A 13,321-nucleotide genomic window follows, 5' to 3' on the forward strand; every position below is an offset into this window, starting at 1 on the left:
ATTACTATTGTTTTCTTAATTTTGTGAATAATTTTGATAGATCGATGGATAAAGATCTTCCCAGGTTGCTTATCATTATTCTGGCTTTGGCATAATCACCAACGGTTGCTAGATAAGAAGGTGCCAATAATGCAGGTCCTTGACCAACATCCACAATTCTAAGAATTAATATATATGAAAAAACAATAATTGAAAAACATTTTAATGGTAATTACCCCAAAAAATCTAAACTGAACAACTTCTAAAATTAATAAGACATTTACATGAAAGTATTTGGTTTATCCAAAAATGCAGTATGAAGGTGACGGTCCACCAACAGTTCCTATGGGACCCAGCTACAATGGCCAGTCTAATTTGTCCAGCATATCACACGGTTAGACCACCATGACCTAGATTTGCAAAAAAGGCGAAGTTCAACTGTTTATGGAATCCATTCAAATAGCAATTTTGAAGGAGGAATGATATTGGTTGGTCACCACCATGTAACTTTCCGAAAAGTTATAGTATTTAAACAAGATAAAGTCCATGCATAAGACAAACCTCATATATATCTGAATGAATATCACAAAAAGTCCATTTGCACTTAGCATATCGATAGCAATTACAGGGGTTGTACAAGATTTGAAAAACATGGCTGCTTTCTTCCAGAAACAGCACCACTTCTGTCCATGGGTTGTGCCTGGTATTGCAGCTCAGCTACATTGAAGTGAAGAAGGCTGAGCTACAATACCACACACAACCTGTGGACAGCTGTGGCACAGTTTTTGGAAGAAAGTGGAAACTATTTCCTAATCCTATACAACGCCTTTAAGTGTCTTAATAATTGCTTTGAGAGAAAAAAAATAATCTAAACGCAAGTTTTCTAATTCTTCACATTCCTTGTCTAGAATTGTGCTTTTGTTTTCTATAGGACTGCTTCAGAACGATACCTTTCTTTGCCAAATTCCTGACATTTTCGCAAATATACAGTGTGCAAAGTATGTTTATTTACCATGTGTTACTAACTAGATATTTCTGCTTGTTACTATGGAGAGGAAAGTGGAAGAAAGGAAAGCAAGCAGACGTAAATGTCCATGACACTATAGCACCAGCTGCCCATTTTAAAGGGGTTGTCCAACCTTTAATAAAACATACCAACTGAGGTCATGTCGCTCCTAAGCCAATATCTGACTGCAACGGTGAAGTGACGGGATGTCAATGTGGCACAGAAGTTAAAGGGTAACTTAATGTTTGACAAACTTCTGACATGTCATAGTCACGTCAGAGGTTTTGATTGGTGGGGGTCCAAGCACTGAGACCCCCACCAATTTCTCTAAAACGAAGTGGCAGAAGTGCCCATGTGGGCGCTAAGCCGCTTTGTGTCTGTTCGGCTTTTTCCGGAAATCAATGTATCAAAGTATGGGCTCAATAGAAAGTCTATGAGCCCGCACTCCGATACATCGGCTTTCCGGAAAAAGCCGAACAGAAATGAAGCGGCTGAGCGCTCACACGAGCGCTTCTGCAGCTTCGTTTAAGCAATTGGTGGGGGTCTCAGTGCTCGCACCCCCACCAATCAAAACTTCTGACATGTGACTATGACATGTCAGAAGTTTGTCAAACGTTTAGTTACCCTTTAAAAAGAACCGTCAGGTGTGGGAACATGAATCGAGGGCACTGCAGGCATTGTAAAGGGTGACTATAGTACATTTTGTTATTTTTAGCAATATGGAGACTCCTTTCCCACATTACTTATGTTTAGATAACCCTTTTAAAAAATATTTGCACCGAAAGGAATTGCTGGTCTATTAAAGGTGAACCCTTCCTTTCATTTTTTTAATCTGGTAATTATTAACGTAACCCAAAATTATTGAGAAACTTCTTTGAAAAATAATGATCTAACTACTGACCATTTGGACATCTAAGCAGGGCTGAGGGTCCAGGGTCAGAAGGGGCCCACAGCCCCTCAGGCAGATCTAGCACTTGGTTGAGACTAGGACACTGTCACGGTTCAGAGCGATAATTGAGAATGACTCTCATCCATTTTTTGAAGTGGCCGAGGCACAGCGTAGCACTTTTTGCCATAGATTTGTACAGTTACGTTGCGTGAAGCAGTGCAATCTGCTGCCATTTCTGCCAACTGCCATAGGCCTCTACAATAAATCGTTGGAAGGAAAAGATGTACGTGAGAATCGTTAGTATTATAGACATAGATGGCTGGTGTTTCTGCTATAGGCAAGCACATTTTTAAAGTCTTCTTTCTATCTATCTAACTATCTATCTAAGAGTTATAGTGCTGGGTCTGCAAAATATGCACTATATAAATTAGATAAATGCTTCTAAAATGCATCATATCTATGGTGATTGATAAGAAGCCAATGACCATTATTGCCCAGGTGGGTAAAAATCCCTCTCAGTCCATCCTTGGTTTAAAACCTTCTTATCCCAAGAAGTACATTTTGTCAAGACTAGGCTTATCCTAGGCAGGTCAAACTTGTTGGCTGATTGATTGTAATGAGATCAAATTAAGTTTGGCGGGCCAGATCATAGGGGCATGCTCTTTTGAACTACCGTAAAATTTTGATTCAGGCAAATGGGACTATAATTTAGTCCATTAATTTCGTTTTGATTGCCCTGGCTGTAGGTTCTCATTCCCCACGTGATGTGACAATAGTAAGACCAATGGTTTGATTACACATCTAGCTTATGACCGACTCCTATGCTTTACCTTACTATAATGTATTCTGTCAGACCATATAACTGTTCTGTTGTAGTAGCAATTGTTCTATTATTGTCTTACAATACCCAAAAATGTTCTTGATATTTTGCCTGTTTGATATAACCTTTTCAAAACTTTTTTTTATAAAAAATGATTGAAACATAAAACATCATAAAACATCAACAAATATACACAAAATATGAATTTAGATATTTGATATTTCATTTATATTAATTATGGATGAGATGGAGCATAGTCAGCATATCCTGCCACCATATGGGGGTACTTTTGTTCTTAAATATTTTCACCCCACCCCATTAAAAGGTCAAGCAGAATCAAAAGTATCCATTTCCCCTTGAAGCTAAAACTCAAGAAAATGATGATACTTTCCATTAAATATATGGTACACAACCTTCTGGCAATAAGGTGCAATGTAACCGCTATAACTCTGAGCTCTATATGTCTTGTTATTCGATAGCTACCACAAATGATTTAAGACTCAGAACACCAAATGCTACAGAATATAATAAATTAAATATAGTATAACAATGTCACAAATATGACCTCAGGAGACATTGTGCAGCCATGAAACATTATAGGCTTCATGAAAAAAAAAAAATCCTTAGGTTGCTTTATTAAATTAAAAGCTGAACAGCAAAGTGGGCAGATTAAATATGGAGTAATTATAAGTGTAAGCAACATAGAAACGTGAGATAAAATAAATCGGCAGCTCTGAACCATTAAAATTCACTGTAACCACTAATTAGATGAAAACATTAAGGCGAAGGTTACAGAAATGAAATCAAGAGGAGAATTTTTATTCTTTCTCCTATGAAAATAATTATAGTGTTATTTTCAGCCCAAAAGCACTGAAAAATAAAACCCATTAAAATATATTTGGTAATGGTTGGTAAAATATTTCTGCGCTACAGCACAACATATCGCACTTACAAAAAAATTCAAAAGGAGCTGACATATTTACAAATATTTGGATATATTGATACTGATCAATAGAAACTAGAGTGGAAAAACATGAATAATAAAAAAAAAATTGTATTGCCTTCATTCATTCATCTTTAGCTATACTGAGATTTTGCGAACATTTTATAAATTTACATTTTGTAAAGAAATCAGATTTTTTTTTCAGAATTTACATACACTTTAAGAGGTTTACGCCAGTTTTGTGGTGTAAAAAAGTAGCACATTTTGCGCTAAAATTTGTGACTTTTCAATTTTCTTGCCACTTTCTGAAAGTGGCGAGACAAGGAACTGATTTAGCCAAAGGGTTGGCGGGGCCACTGATAGAACTACAGATTTATCATAAGTTACGCCAAAAGCTGGTGTAAGTTATGGCGCAATTCTAAAGCTGTTCATAGCAGGCGTAGATTTGCATTTCTATCGCACGGACAGTCAAAAATGCACCGAATACATTAAGAGGCGTGCACGTTCCGTCTGAGCTTTCCGTCAGAATGGAGCCCTGACTGAAACAAACGGAAACCATTGGAAACCATTGTTTCAGTCAGGGCTCGATTCTGACGGAAAGCTCCAACGGAACGTCAGAATAGAGCCCTGATGGATATGTGAACGAAGCCTAAAACTGGCGTCTGAAATTATAATCTTAATATATTCCCCCCATTGTCTTCCGATGGTCAAGAACTGACCTTGGATAACGACTGGTCAAAGCTCTCTAACTTTAAAGGGGTTATTTCACTAAGACAACCCCTTTCCGACATCATAGAGTGGGATCTCTCGCTCAGGACCCACCTGTATGACGCAGAGCAGAGAGTCGCTAACAAGGAGCGGCGCTTGGCTAATTAGCTAATAGAACCGTATAAAGATTACAGCCGAGTCATAGATATGACGGCAGCCGGTCAGTCACTGGTGGGAGAAGCGGGAGGAGCGATACACTCATAAATACCGAGCACTCTGACTGTGAATACGCTGTATTCTTTATCAGGCTCGTGCCGTTTGGGCTAATAGTAGAGCAGACCTGTCCCCATACTATGCTGTCCTTACGTAATACAGAATAGTATGATGATAGATCTGCTTTAAGTTTGTAAAGGGGTTAATATCATTACTTCCACACTTGCTGTGGTAAATAAATGACATTTAATTTGATGCATCTGTAAAGTTTGAACATTTTAACTGGACACCTTCTTTCCATGCCAGCGACAAAGGAAATTTTTTATTTTTTTTGTACAATATGACACTTCCATAAATATTATACACCATTTTATCTATGTGTGTATAAACAGAAAAATTTCAGAAGAACCGGTGGTCAGTACCAAGTGTAAAAGTAGTATCATCCAATCCACTTATAATATTAAAGAGGACCTGTCACTATGTCATATAAGTTCAACTGGTTTACTGACTGTTTTTTTTCCTGGACCCCATGTTCCAGAGATATGGCCCACTGTTGTGTTGGCTCCCTATGTGCTAATTTGCTGTAGTTAGCCAACAGGGAATGAACTACCCTAAAGATGCCTCACGCTGATTGGTCAGCATCAGAGGCAGGGAAGCTAGCTCCACCCTGTTGGCTAACTACAGCAAATTAGCATAGAGGGAGCCAACACAACAGTGGCCATATCTCTGGAAAGGGGGATCCAAGAAAAAAAAAAGAAAAACAGTGCTGGAATCAGGTAGACAGCGCTATTCAGGCCAGTTAACCAGTTCAACTTATATGACCTAGAGACAGGTCTTCGTTAAAACCACTTGCTAGTAAATTATTTAACTTTTTGTCTCCCTTTAAATAGTTTTGCATTGAAGCCCCTTATTTCTTATAAAAGGAAGTAGCATTTAAGGAAAATCCCTTGAACCAGCATAGTACATGGCCCCGGAGCACCGGTCCTTCCAGTAAACTGCACTACCACTCCTAAAACCAGAACCGTGCAGTTCCACCGATACTCTTCCTGGACCACCAAGGTGCTACCTGTAGTTTTCCCACAAAGAAATCCCATATACCATTATTCTGAAGGCCAAGCAGAGGCTTAACCTGAAGCTCTTGGGCCAAATGCAAATCTGTAAGAGGGCCCCAACCTACCGGTGTCTTCCCATCTGTCGTCCATCCTAATAATGTAGATTACAGAGCTGACTTTGTAACTTTTGTGCAATGTCTGCCCTAGAAATCAATAATCTTTGCCAAATATTTTATCGTTTACAAGAGGTTTCCGATGAGAAATGTATTATGTGAAAAACCTATACATGAACAAGCTTTAGGAGTGGCGTAACAGTGTGCACATATTGTTAATGTGGGTGAATAATGATGTCATTAAATGTAACAGGAAATGGTGACACTGCTATTGCAATTGCTACAACTCATATATATGACTGTACTAAAAGTGCACCTCCTCCCACCTAAAAATAAAATAAAACAAGACTTACATTGATAAGGACGTCTTTAATATATTTAATCAGAGGATTTGATTCCATTTTAAATATATTGCAGCTGAAATCCTGAGGTTTGTGCTGCATGATGTGCAGAAATAGTTTAAAGGGGTTGTCCAGTTTCAGCAAATTAATGTGTTGTTTTTTTTTGTATAATTAAAAGTTATACAATTTCCTAATATACTTTCTCTATTAATTCCTCACGGTTTTCAAAATCTCTGCTTGTTGTGATTCAGTAAGAACATTCATTGTTTGCTTCCAGTGGATACACTACTGGAAGTAAACAATGAATGTTCCTACTGAATCACAACAAGCAGAAACTTACATTGTGATGGACACACAGGTGATGGACACACAGGTGCTGGGATCGTTACACGGTCATGTGATGGACACACAGGTGCTGGGATTGCTATATGGTCATGTTATGGACACACAGGTGCTGGGATCATTACACGGTCATGTGAAGGACACACAGGTGCTGGGATCGTTACACGGTCATGTGATGGACACACAGGTGCTGGGATCGTTACACGGTCATGTGATGGACACACAGGTGCTGGGATCGCTATATGGTCGTGTTATGGACACACAGATGCTGGGATCATTACAGTTACAGTATGTGTATCAGAGCTGTGTCTTCTAACGATCCCAGCACCTGTGTGTACATCACATGACCATGGACAATATTGTATCCACTGGAAGTAAACAATGAAGGTTCTTACTGAATAACAACAAGCCGAGATCTTGAAAATCATGAGGAATCAATACAGAAAGCATATTTGAAAATTGTATAACTTTTTATTATACAAAAAAATAACATACATTTGCTGAAACCGGACAATTCCTTTATGGGCGGATTTACACGAGCGTGTGCGTTTTGCGCGCGCAAAAAACGCGGGGGTTTTGCACGCGCAAAAGGTACATAACAGCTCCGTGTGTCATCACCATATGATGCGCGGCTGCCATCATTATGACACTCTGTTTGTATGTTTGTAAACAGAAAAGCACGTGATGTACTTTTGACTGCTGTTGCGCAAATCACGCGCATCCCACGGAAGTGCTTCCGTGTGGTGCGTGTGATTTTCACGCACCCATTGACTACAATGGGTGCGTGATGCGCGAGAACGCAGAAATATAGGACATGTCGTGAGCTTTACACAGTGGACACCCGCTGCGTAAGAATCACGGACTGTCTGCAAGGCCCCATAGACTAATATAGGTCCGTGCGAGGCGCTTGAAAATCACGCGCGTTGCACGGACGTATATCATGTTCATAGCGCACACTCTTCTCAGTTTCTACACAGCGTGCAGCGCAGATCTCAGGAGGTTCAACTGCAATATCTTGAAAACATTTTTAAACAAAGCAATATTTGCTGAAGAAATGTATAGAAAATAACTTAAGTGAGGTCTTATTTTATATATTTTTGAATGGAAGCCAAGATAGTAATGAACAGACCCTAAAACTCCTGTACACTAATTTATTACGCCTGTTTTGTACGGAGCCATAATATGGCATCCATAGAGGTGAATGGGGCCTAAGTGTACTTTTGTTTGTTTCAAATGCCATATAGCGGAGGTATTTTCACTGATGGAGCCTGTTCGGCAGCACACAGAGTCTGTACGTCTCCCCACTGGGGAGTTGTAAGGCCACCGTGCACACCGTTCTGTAGAGTACATGGGGCTTTTACCTGCAATGTGTGAAGTAATTATAGTTAAAAATAAATAAATATCAAAAGTCCCAAATTCACGGCAAGACGGTTCCCTCTATCTTTAATGATAGTCCATTTATATTAAAATGTGTCCGAAGAAAATACTCCACACAACAGCAGCTCACAGTCTGCGGTTTGAAGTTAACAAAGTTAATGATGTAGCCAATCAAAACACTAAGGGGCAGTGACATCACTAAGTGACATCACCTCAGAGCTGACATTAAAGTGGACAACTTACAAATTTAAAATGCAAAACCTGAATATTCAAATGTGGCGGCAATTAACTTTCTATTTCCCCATCTCACAGTCACAGGAAGATGAGATGTGGGGAGCTATTTGATCTGGTCCTTACACTAAAAGAGTATTGGTCAATGGTGATTTTCTTCTGAGTGAATTTAAAGGGAACCGGTCACTAGATTTTAGGACACTAAGCCACCACCCGTATGCCACTACACTGCTGGGGTTTAGGGTCCTAAACATGCCACATTTAAAGAGGTCTGTTTTAGCATTTGGGCAAAAAATAAGATATACTACAGCGTGCGTTGTATGTAAATTACCAGAGAAGAGTCCTGGGATGAGTCCAACGGCTTCCTGCACATGCTCAGTGCTCAGCTGAAGCCGAGGTCGCTACCCCTGACTCCTCTCAGGACATCCGACAAAAGTATACCTTTTTTTTTACATGTTTGTTTAAGATCTCTCACCATATATCTCGGGATATGTCGGGTTTAGGGATAAATTAAAGGGTTATTCCTATCTCAAACATTAAAGGCATATCCACAGGATATGCCATAAATGTCTGAAATATATGTGGGTCCCAGCTCTGGGTCCCGCAGCTACATTGAGAATGGTGGTCCAGATGAGGTGGAGAATTAGTGTAGAAGCGGTCATGCATGCGCGCGGCTCTTTCCATTCTGTTCGATGGGAGTTACGGAAACGGACGAACAGCGCTTGCTCCCATAGAAAAGAATGAAAAGAGCATGCGAATGCATGACCACTTCTACATTTAGGCTGGGTTCTCACGCAGTGGTTGCAGTGTGTTTTTTGCCATGACTATCACAAAATTGCAGAAAAACCGTACGTTTTCTGGGTTTTGCTGCAATTCGGTGGTAATTGTGGCAAAAAAAAAAAAAATGCACCAACAGTTTTAAATCCCAGAAAAAAAAACTTTTAAACTGAACTACATTAAAGGTGTTGTACAGGATTAAAAAAAAATGGTTATCCTCTTCTAAAAACAGCGCCACACCTGTCCATGGGTTGTGTCTGGTATTACAGCTCAGCTCTATTGAAGTGTATGGGGCTGAGCTGCAATACCACACACAACCTGTGGACAGGCATGGCACTGTTTTAGGAATAAGAGCAGCCATGTTATTCTGAACAACCCCTTTAAGATGAACATTGTAGCTCCCCTGCCGGAAGCAGCTGACTGGGGAGGTTCACAGCAGAAAGTTCACTCCCCCCCCCCCCCCTCAATCAGCTTCTGGCAGGGTGACCCATAACATAACAAAGTGTACTTTTTGTAGAAAGTCCCATAATACAGAATATGTAATAATCTGGTACCTCATATTCTCTTAACGTTGAATTAGAGGAAATAATTCGATAATAGAATTAGGTAAAACATCAGTAAAACATCACAAAAATTACATCAAAATCTAACAAAAACAAATTTCGCAGAATTCTATAGTCAAGAACAAAAAATCTAAAACTTTCATTCTATTAAGAGAAAGTATCGTAGTCCACCGCACTAGACAATACACGTCGATTCCCTTTAAACTACAACAAAAACATTCCAGTCGCGAATGATAAAGAAGAAAATCACAAATCCCCCCCCCCCCCTATATGGAAAAATATATTTCGGGTGCTTACTGTGGCCAGTGGATTATTCAGGAAGTAGCCATGACTGAGCAGGGTGAGCACTCCACAACAAGGCGAGAGAGGTCTTCAGTTAGGAAGGAAGGATGAAAGAACATATTATTATGATGTCCTGCTTTTCCTGACCCCAGAGGTCAGCAGATGTCTCAGAGAGCGTTATATTAAATGCATGAGAGCAGAAGCCATTGACAATGATCTGCTTGTTTGCACAACAAGTATGCATTTAATGCAATCCGCTTCTTGTATCTCCCTGCCTGTGTCTCTCTCTCACTCAGAACATGGCTGTCTTATTCAGAGATTAGCAATTATTGTAATGAGACACTGTCGGATGAGGGTCAAATAGTGCTTCCTGCAGTTTACACATCTTGATTTCCTGGTAAACAGACTGAAAGGCAGGTGGAGCAGTAGGATTAGCTGCAAAGGGATAGTGCTCGCATCAGCACAACTCTGCTACACGGGCGCGCCGGTGAAGTGGGCAGTTTTCATACATTGCACCGTTTTATTTAGCTAAAAGAACAGAAAAAAAAAAAGGAAAAGAAAATGTTAGAGGCTCTCGCAGCAGGAAGGTGTATTCAGGATACAGCCAGACAATGGCTACAGTCTGTGTGCACAGGGTATAGACTCACACACAGGACCAAGCCACTCAGATAGTAATTGGGTGTGTTTTACAGCCCCGTATCTTTGCCTTCTGTCTGCACTTGTGTATTTGACGTGCCAGGGGCAGCTCGGGTTACGCAAATCTGCTTCAGATACATTACGGCTGGGTTTATAGGCGACGACGTTACGATAATTTGTTTGTTTGGGTACTTTTTACAGGCAGCTTATGACACTATTGGAGGAAATTTTTGTAGCAGGTCAAAAAACATCTCTCTTCGATGGATACGGTTAATATTACAGCAATTTTTACAGCATTATTCTAAAGTCTGTAGCAAAACACGGGATGGGGTCATGCAATAGGGCCCATGTGGTATGGATTCATAATGTGACATCCACAAACGTTTCAGGGCCAATACAGAGACCGACTGAAAAAGAATTGTGGTCTATACCAATGCATGCCATGTTACGGAGGTAATCTCTTCTAGAAGCAATGTGGAGAATATGGTGGTAATATACAGCAGCACACACAGTGCCTATAGGTCCAGACTCGTAGGGACTACATGGTCTGTGCCCACGGCTTTGCCATGTGTATGGATCGTAATGCTGGGTTCCCACAGGTAACAATCTTTCGAGAGTCCTGATCAATCATTTTTTATTTAATCATGAGGACGTTCATCTAAGCTTAACATTTTCAAATAAAGATATGTTTCTGCATGAGAAGAGTTTTTCTTCCAGTGGCCATAATGAAGTCTTCTCTGCCGCTAACCACTCATGTTACAATCCTACTGGTAATGGTCATCAGCAGAAACACACTTTTGACGGCGTGATTAACTTTTTAACTGTTGGCAAAGATTGTTTGGCTGTACACTGGGCGATTATCGGGCAGACGAGTGTTCATATAACGCTCGTTGCAGATAATTGCCCTGTGTAAACAGGTCAGCGATCAGCAGATGAACGAGCAAACGCTCCATCATCTGCTCATCTTATTTTTAAAAAAATGTAAAATATTATCGTTGTCGTCAGCACATCCCCCCCCCCCCGTGTAAACAGGGAGACGCGCTGCCGACATGATAATAATGTATGGGGACGAGCGATCGGAGTAACGACCGCACGTACCTATCCATAGCTCCGTGTGACAGGAGCAAACGAGCGCCGATCAACGATGTTGATCGGCGCTCGTTGCGCCAGCCGATTATCGGCCGGTGTAATAGGCCCTTAAGACAGGAAAATCCTTTTTGGTAGTGTTAGACTAAAATTGATCTGGGTCCCCAGGGCACTAAAGGTAATGGGCTCCTTATCAACCACCATAGCCATGATACACACGATTTGGATAAATAAAATGCATTTGGGGAGCACTTAGAACTTTATAGAGGGCTTTAATGGACCAAGGGGTTATGGGCCCCTACTTTTTGGCCTAAAATTGGTGCCTATACTAGCACCATGAGATTATTTTTAGCCTGTAGTCAAACCTGACAGCTGTGTTCAATTCTCATTTTCCCTACAGTCCCAGGGAAAGGAAAACAAAGTATAACAGGACGCCCGTTGCAACAAATGTGTGTCCATCACGTCCATTATCTTTAATGGGTACCCTGTGGTTTTCTAGGGCCAGGAACTACAATGGATGTAGCTCTAACCTTTAGCCAATATGAAAGGATCCCAAGATGGGGACCGCACTCCTTTTGCCAAAGATGAGCTAATAAGCATTGTACTATTTAGTTTTTAGTGTTTTAGCTGTAGTATTTTACTATAAATGAGCATAAAACATGATAATCAATCACACAATGTATAGCATAGGGGATGCACTAATGATATCTTCAAATGCATTCTGCTAAAACGTAAAGCATGGGGGATGGTGGTCACAATGGTCAGGAGAAGAAAACAAAGACACAGAAAACACTGAGAGTATCTGAGCAGCATTAACGCAGAGGCCCTTGCTACTTAATTATCTGGAATCTCATAGAGCTCTGATCACATCCCAGTTAACGATTAAATGATAATAACACAACCTACCGGGAGAAGAACAGAAAGGCCTATTTTTATCTGGCTTGGCTGGGGACTACTGTCTGCATTGAAAGGCCTAACAAGACATTATAGGGAGTCTCAAAGTCAGTGATTCTAGATATTCCAGTTAAATTAAATACAATACTGACATTTTTTGCAGAGATAAAAAGTAAAGTAAAAGAAAACATTATTTTAGTAGAGACTTCCTTTTGTAAAGGGGAAATACATGGAGATAATGCACAGAAAACAAGTATTTATACACCCTGTCTTGCTAATTCCAGTAGGATAAATTGTTTGCTTCACACCATAAAGTAGATTTGATGTCAGCAACAGCGCCACCTGCATGCTAAAAGAATAACTGCCCTATGACACAGAATGCAGTCTGTCTGTTCACTAGCAATCAGTGGCATTATACATAATATATAATATAATATCACCTGTAAATATACATATGTTCCTAAAATATCCTCTATGGAAAGTAATTTAATATACTACATAACTATATCTGAGTTATTTTGATTATCTATACATAGCCGTCTCGCGTTATTCCAAGTACAGGGCCTGAAGGGGCAGTGCATGAAATATGGATTGAAACAACACCATAGAGAGAATCCCACCAACTACAACTACCCACTGCTGGATCACATGGGCTTAAGGTCCTTTTACAGGGGCCAATGATCAGGTGAACGAGCAAACGGCTGATCGCATCCTTTTATGTGGCCCAAAAAAATGGTCGCTAGTCGGCAGCACATATTCCTGTGTAAACAGGGAGATGTACTGCCGACATGATGGAAATGCATGGGGACGAGCGATCATAGCAACAATCATTGCTCCATTTGAATGGAGCAAATGACCACCAATCGACAAACTGTATTAGTGATAAACACTGTCCATGTACAACCACCGTAAAGGTACTTTTACATCGGCAAATTTTGGCCGATGCAACGAGCACCAATCAATGAGACAGCTCGTTGATCGGCGCTCGTTTGCTCCTTTTACAATGAGCTATGTATAGGGAGGGATGAGCGCTCGTTACTCCGACCGCTCGTCCCTATACATTTCTATC

General features: G+C 40.4%; 1 protein-coding gene across 19 annotated transcripts in view; it reads right to left on the reverse strand.

Moving 5' to 3' along the window:
• Positions 1-13,321, reverse strand: part of BAZ2B (bromodomain adjacent to zinc finger domain 2B) — a 241,997-nt gene that overhangs the window by 120,464 nt on the left and 108,212 nt on the right. For 2 of the 19 annotated variants that reach the window (XM_075829320.1, XM_075829323.1), the window contains exon 3: positions 9,652-9,724. The exons of the other annotated variants lie outside the window; for them this stretch is intronic. The gene's annotated coding sequence lies outside the window, so the exon portion shown is untranslated. The remainder of the gene's footprint in view (positions 1-9,651; positions 9,725-13,321) is intronic. 19 annotated transcript variants of the gene reach the window in all.

The sequence above is a fragment of the Rhinoderma darwinii genome, chromosome 6 (assembly GCF_050947455.1).
Source record: "Rhinoderma darwinii isolate aRhiDar2 chromosome 6, aRhiDar2.hap1, whole genome shotgun sequence".
NCBI classification, from domain to species: Eukaryota; Metazoa; Chordata; class Amphibia; order Anura; family Rhinodermatidae; genus Rhinoderma; species Rhinoderma darwinii.